The sequence below is a fragment of the Limulus polyphemus genome, unplaced genomic scaffold, assembly GCF_000517525.1.
Source record: "Limulus polyphemus unplaced genomic scaffold, Limulus_polyphemus-2.1.2 Scaffold4142, whole genome shotgun sequence".
In the NCBI taxonomy this organism is placed as follows: domain Eukaryota; kingdom Metazoa; phylum Arthropoda; class Merostomata; order Xiphosura; family Limulidae; genus Limulus; species Limulus polyphemus.
This window is the reverse complement of record NW_013669752.1, coordinates 18645-26837: the sequence shown is the minus strand read 5'-3', so window position 1 is coordinate 26837 and position 8193 is coordinate 18645.

Sequence of the window (8193 nt, the reverse complement as noted above, 5' to 3'; positions counted from 1 at the left end):
AGTACACAGAATTTGCACAGTCACTTTAAACTTAACAACCTTTATAACACACCCTATAAATCACAGTGATTCACACATTTTACGTACGGTGCCTACTGTTCGCTTGACTCAATTATCTATCTCTTCAATCTATCTGCATATCTATCTATGTAATCGCGCTGGTTTTTCTCGCCAGGTTTATATACTAAAAACGAGGGTGCCTCGAACAAACGCGAGCCCCCCGATAATTTATGATCCTTCCAGTAACTCCAGCGCGCGACTTCCCCTGTAAGTCTGCAGCATCTTTGATACAGTTAGCTACCCCAAAAATCTTAATACAAGACATGAAAATGAAAGGAAAACTTAAATATAAGAAAATACAGATTAAAATTGAAACAAATTACGCAAACATTTAAACTCTAGAACAAAGAAAAGTTCCTTTAAACAAAAATAATTTCCTTTATATTGTTGTCTTTTGTGAAGTCCAAGAATCGAAAATATTTCAATTGTATTCTGTTGTTGGTGAAATGTTTGCTTATAGGAGTTTAATATGGTTTAGATCAGCGTTTTTCAACCTTTGTAGTAACATGCCCCGTATAAATTTCAAAAAATATCCCGAATCCTACCGCAGAAAATTATGAAAGTATAACAATGTTCATGAGCGTGACATTAATTTATAGTTAGCGTTTTGTGAGATATTATATAGTTTGCATTATACTTTTGCTGTTTTGCAACATTTTATAAAATACTGTCATATGAACTTAAGTCTTTTCGCGCCCCACCTCAAATTGCTTTGTGGCGCAACAATGGACCGCATCCCACCTGTTGAGAAACTGGTTTAAATGTTTAATTGCTTGATTACAGAGTTGGCGGCCTGTTTGTCCAATGTATTGCTGTAAGGTGTTCTATCTTAGGGCTGGTTCTTTTCTATTTTTGTAAAAATAATGGCACGTAACGATAACAAATTAATTTTTTCTTAAACATCGTTTGCTACTGACTACACTTATTTTGACACAACTTGTAGGTCTAAGATCACAAAAATAAAGTTTCAGTAAAAACTGTTACACAAATGTTCGCTTAACTCAAAAATATATTTATCTACAGAATATTCTCGTTAATTGATCAAGTAACTGAACAGACGTGATAGTTCTGAACTGAATCACTTATTGATTACTCACTCACTTCTCATTAACAGACTGCTTCATTGTCCCTCGTATTTTTTTACATACTGCACAAAATTTCCAGATGTTGTATAATGCGCTTTCTAGCAAACATCCATCTAAGATAAAGTATTGAAAATATAGATTGAAACATTAAGATACAATACTTCATAACCTGAGCACTTTCGAAAGGTAGACCTTTCTTCTTTAGGGACAAACTGGGATTCAAACACTTTCATCTTTCTGGATTGTGAAGTCCCTTGAACAATACTAATGCACAAATAAAACAGGACACTAAAACTGTCTTTGGTTACCCTCTGAAAGTGGTCCAGAGAGTAACTCTGGGTTCTTCACCAGGTTGACTTTCGACTGACTAGTCCTTCTGGTAAATTATTTTTACAAACTTTTATTTCCACAAACAAAGCTGATTCAAAGTTCTGTCCCTAATCTGAGTGAAGTTGCAATGACCACCACAAGTCTTGAAATGAATTCATTGATGAATTTTCTTGCTAGATTTTCTGCTTCCAGATTAGGAATAGCAAACGCTTCTAACCATTTTGTGAAATAGTATATTAAAACCACGATGTATTTATTCCCACTGTTACTCTATGGCAAAGAACCAAATTTATTGACAGCAACTTTTTCAGGTGGTGCTCCAACACAATACTGATGTAGCTATCCATGCAATTTCTTTCCAGGACCCTTTTCACTCATAGCACAGTTCACACAATGTACATTAATTCTTTACAAATCCTCCAGAACGCAGCCTAATAGAAGCATTCTATTATCATTTCCAGTGTATTCTTAACACTTAAATATCGAATCACAGGAATGCTGTGGAGATGACAGAATACTTCAAATATATAGACTATGGAAATGCCAATTGTATTCGTCGTTTCTGTCCACTGGTCCAAATAACAAGCCATCTTGTAGTCATAATGAATCCCACTGTGCCCAGTACAGAACGAGTGATTGCTATGAGGGTTTTTCTGCACTATTGTTAATCCACTGAATAATTGGTTTTCGACTAATATCTTTTGCCTGTGCATTTTTCAGTTAAGTGTTGGACCACATTAGTTTTTCATCATTTGTGGATGTCACATCTTGAATGACCCTGTTGTACTTTAGGTAGGTCGTCTTTACTATTTTGTACTTCTTGAATGATACTCTGTTTACACTTTAGGTTGGTCTTCTTTACTATCTTGTGCTTCTTGAATGATACTCTGTTTTACTTCAGGTTGATCTTCTTTACTATCTTGTGTTTTTTTGAATGATATTCTGTTTTACTTTAGGTTGGTCTTCTTTACTATGATGTGCTTCTTGGATGATACTCTGTTTCACTTTTGGTAGGTCGTCTTTACTATCTTGTGCTTCTTGAATGATACTCTGTTTTACTTTAGGTTGGTCGTCTTTACTATCTTGTGTTTCTTGAATGATACTCTGTTTTACTTTAGGTTGGTCTTCTTTACTGTGTCGTGCTTCTTGAGTGATACTCTGTTTTACTTTAGGTTGGTCTTCTTTACTATCTTGTGCGTTTTGAATGATACTCTGTTTTACTTTAGGTTGATCTTCTTTAATGTTTTGTGCTTCTTGAATGATACTCTGGTTTACTTTAGGTTGGTCTTCTTTACTGTGTTGTGCTTCCCTTATTTCACAGTGTCTTCATTCTTCATTAGCAGATGTTTTTCGGAATTAATGCATCAACATTTATATGGTTCTGTCCAGGACAACGCACGATGTTAAAGTTATACTCCTGAAGATTATGGCCTTCTGAATTGCAAAAATTTACTACCAGTTTCAGTGTTGCATAATCTTTCCAGAGGCCATACAACTAATAATGGAAATAACTGAAGGCTCGAATAACACTTATATGATCTCACCAATGGTACAATGTCTCTTTTCTGCAACATTAATTGTCTTACTTTCACAAGCAATCACATTTTCTTTTCAATTTTGTACTTGTGATAACACTGCTCTAGCTGCAAACTAACTGCCATCTGCACCTAAAATGAGTGGATATTCAAGAATTGACAATGCTAACACAGTTTAGCGGCAATTCAGTTTTTCAGTTTGTTGAATGCTTATTCAGAATCAGCAGCCCAACAAACCTTATTTGGGTTTTCAAGTAATTTACGTAGAGTATTTTACAAAGTGATTATAGTAAGGGCATAGTACAAGAAATTCTCTTATCTCACGCAAGTTCATATAGATTGTGAAGCTATTTGAAGCTAGCCTAAGCTCGCATCCACATCTTCACATAAAGATAGTTCTCAATATACACTATTCTCGGTATCAATCTCACACATCATGAGGTATAAAGAATCTTCCTACAGTAAGGGTAAGTTTCAACTTTCTTCTTTCTTAAAGTTTATGTCTACTTGTTGTTTGCCTTAATCATTCGTAATTTCTGTAGGCAATTTGTCATCTTTCTTTACCTCATCAGGTCATACTATCGTAGCTGTAGAAATAGTGTTGATGAACATATTGCAAGGTTTCTTATCATTGGTTAACTAACTGATTTCTTACCTAATGAACTTCTTATCTCATATGGGGCAAATGGATTATTCTAAGCTGAGCCTCACCTCATAACTTTAGATAATTCCAGTTTTAGGTCTGGTTATTTCTTTGATGTTCCTTTCACTTTTTTGGGGGCTCAAAGGCTCATCATTAGGGTTTTTAGAATTTAAAAATCTGATCTTCGCCAATTGTCAAACTAGAAAAGTTTTTAGTTATAGTTCTTAATTGTATAAATATATACTATGTTGTTGTTGGGCTTAGGATTCTTCTACCGTAGGTGTCTGTGACTTGTTAGCGATGAATTCAACGATCAATAAACAGCACGCTATTCACTTGTTTTCAAAATAATATATACATTCAGAACAAGCTAACGAATTGTTACGACAGCGGAAGTCACGTGACTGGTAGAAATTCTTTCCAAGGAACTTCAGCAATCCAAGTTCTTTCTTGATTAAATCCGTTTATTCTTTCTTGATACAAACTCTTAGTACACAGTATTTCCACAGTTAGTACGTTTCTCGTCACTTTAAACTGAAACAACGTTTATAATACACGCTATAAATCACAGCTATTCACAATCTCGATAACTTCGCTCTCTACAAGTGCAAAACACACACTAGCTCGAACAGAATCGTAAATTACCCGAAAAACCGTAACTACTGTTCGCTTAACCATACATTCAATCCTGCTGGCTTTTCTCGCCAGGCTTATATACTAACAAAGAGGCTTTTCCAAAATTCGCGGGGCTCCCCGATAATTCGAGAAACTCAGTCACGCATGCTCCCAGCGTCACATGACTTCTGCTGTCGTAACACTGCCCCTTCCTTAGTATTGTTCTTCCCGAACAATAGCCACTTACGTTAAAACAATAGATAATTAACAATAACTTGATCGAGTAGTGGGATATGATCATCTCGGCTTCAAAATGTGGAAAGCAATTTTGTAGAAATTAATATGGTAGGACACTTCCAGTCAACAAAAGTGTTTGATGTGGTGGTGTAGGATTTGTCTAATGATTAGTTATATCCTTACTAGACATTAATGGCTAGAAAAACTCTCAGCTTGGGTATAATTGGTTCTTCCTTGGTTCTGCAACAAACGCTATCATTGATATTTAAGATTCAGAATGAAAGATAACCTGATAATTCAGCTAAAGAATATTTACACTAAATGTACACTACTGTTACGACAGCGGAAGTCACGTGACTCTGGTAAAACGTCATGAGATTCTCGAAGGATCTTGACTTTTCCTGGCAACTCTAGTCTTTTCTAGGCGCCCTTTTTTGGATATAAGCTCGGCAAATAATTGCAGATAGACAGATATAGAGACAGATAATTGAGTCAGGCGAGCGGTAGTGACCGTAAGTAAAGTGCGTGAATCGTTGTGAATTATAGCGTATGTTTAAGTTAAAGAGACTGTGGAAATTCTGTGTATTACAAAGTTGTATTGAGAAAAAATAAACTAGTTTTATTTAAGAAAGGACTTGTATCGCTGAAGTTCCTCGGGAAGAATTTATACCGGAAATTAACAAACGACCAGAGACGTAACACTACAATAGCGACTGAGTATGTGGCCAATGTTCAGGATGCAAAACAAAACAAAATCAAGTAATTATTAGATATCTACGATTGTTTCTGTTTAAGTTTAATGCGATTGTTATGAGTTAGGTAGTTTAAGTAGAGCGCGAGTGTTAAATTTAGTTATTTTTAGAAGTGATAGTTTATCGCAGGTTTGTTTATCTAACTATTTACGAATCATACGTTGTGTAGTTCAATAGTTATAAATTAATGATTGTAACATTATTGCTTCATATTACTAGAACCATCTGACTTTTTCTCATCGTTTCAATGAAGTATTATTGCATCATAATGTCTAATTGAGTGTGGAACTTTCTAAACCTCATTCGGGATATAAACACCCTTAGACAATTTAGTTCGATAGTTAGCTAGATCTAGACTGCATGATTGCGAGTTGAGCCACAAAGAGCGTATAGTAACGATTACTATAGTAAAATCATCACAACTTCTATTGTAATAACAGAATTTGTGTCCAAATGTAACTGAACCAGCCTGTGTGGACTTTGACGAAGAAGAGACAATTATTTAAAGCTCTCGATACAACTGTGATAACCAACAGTGTAACGAACATTCGTATATACGTTTCACTGGTTTTTAATATATTATTTTAAAACAGGTGGACTGTGTACTGTTTGTTTATTGTTGAAATTTATCGCAAAACAAGTCATAGACACCTCCTGTAAAGAATCCGGCCCATACATTAAAAGCCTCACAGTACCCTTACCCTTATATGTATGTCTCCTCCAATCCATTGTATGAAAAAATGGGATCAAATAAGAAGGAGGGTGTAAGCTACAAAGAAGGGTTCAGATAGCCAATGTCGATAGAAGTTGGACACAAAATGAGAACATAGAACTGAAATGGCATTAAAATCGGAAATTGAAAATATCTTATTGCTCATCTTTCAAAGTGATAACACAAAGATAATTTGCTAGGTGGCTTCACGAATATTGATTACTGCATTGTTTTGATGCACGAACTCGAAAACATATCCAGAGAAAAATGACATTGTGATACTGGATGATATCATATCTTCGCTACCCCATTAGTCAATATTTTAACCTTTTGCTATCCCATTATTTAACATGTTAACCTTTACCACCCTATTAGTTAATATGTCAACCTTTTGCTACCACATTAATTAATGTGTTAACCATTTGCTACTCCATTAGTTAACATGTTAATCTTTTGCTACCCCATTTGTTAATATCTTAGCCTAATTTTTTGTTTGAAGTTAAGCACAAAGCTACACAAAGGGGTTATCTGTACTCTGCCCACATACCGCTGTGCCATTGGGGGGGGGCTATCTTAACCTTTTACTACCCCATTAATTAACATGTTAAACTTTTTGAACTATCTGTTTATTTCCAGTTTTGGTTAACATTAAAACTCAGTTAAGTAAAAAACTTAAGTCGTGTACGAATCCAGAATCACTCTTATTTGTCTTTAAACGTGATTATTTTTTGCAAGAAGTGTAGTTCTAACTTCACTCTTCACGTCCTCCATTAAACAGTTGTCTTTCTGTCGACGAATCAGGTAATGCCTGAGGGCGTGGCCTGCCTTTTTTTCTAAGGCGAGAATTGACTTGAGTCATGTGACTGATGTGTGAGCCGTGAGCAGCTTGGCTTCGTTTCTCATATTTTGCTTCTTGATGTAAAAGGCTTTCCCTATGCAAAGAATATGGTTAAATTTTCTTAAGGGAGGTTATAACGGACTTTATTGCGAGATTGTTTTTCAGGTTTTTGTCAGATAGTTTTTCATTTGAAGACTGAAATTTGTGTAGCTTAGAAAGTTTTATATTTTACAGTTTTACAGAATGAATAAGAAACAATAAAGAACTTCAGTCCACGTGCAAATACTAAACACTTGTTTGTATTTCCGTTTACTTTTTGCTTATGTTTATCATAGTAAATATAGTCGCTTTATGGATGTATGTGTATCATTTCTTTTTCTGTGTTAGACAGACCTATACTCTGATGCATGTGTATCATTTATTTCTCTGTGTCAGACAGACCCATACTCGTATGTATGTGTATCATTTCTTTTTCTGTGTCAGACAGACCCATACTCGTACGTATGTGTATCATTTCTTTCTCTGTGTCAGACAGATCTATAATCGGATGTATGTGTATCATTTCTTACTCTGTGTTAGACAGACCCATAATCGGATGTATGTGTATCATTTCTTTCTCTGTGTTAGACAGACCCATAATCGGATGTATGTGTATAATTTCTTTCTCTGTGTCAGACAGATCCATAATCGGATGTATGTGTATCATTTCTGTCTCTGTGTTAGACAGACCCATAATCGGATGTATGTATATCATTTCTTTCTCTGTGTTAGACAGACCCATAATCGGTAGAATAGTATTCAATGGATCTCCCGTTGGTGTCGATCTTACCCGTCTATTCTGCAGAAAATCAAAGTATCTAAAACAACAACAACACTATTATAATATCTCCATTTAAAAATAATTGAAAGTTAGCAAGAACCCATATTTAGTTCCTTAACTTTACTGGTTCCATACGAAACGTAAGTAATAGAACACGTTTCTATTCCTTGCAGCTACGACAAGGCAATAAGACTGCGTGTTACCCAACACTATATTAGATAGGCACAATGAAACTACAAAAGCTTTAAATATATTGTTACGTCTCCGTTTGTTAATTGATTTTTTCGTAACTTCGTTCCAACGAAACTTTAACGACACAAGTCTTTACTTAATAAAACTGGTTTATTCTTTCCGAATATAACTCTGCGATACACTTAATCTCAATACTCGCGCTAAAACAACACTGTAACGAACGAACGTTAACTTCAACAATACTTCTGACTGCAGTTCAATTACTCACTATCTCCACACACATTACATTCCCCTCTTTTATATACCAGCCTACCCTATATCTAGTACGAACTAGAACATTCGACAAAGTACATGATAGTTCTAAGTAAACGTTG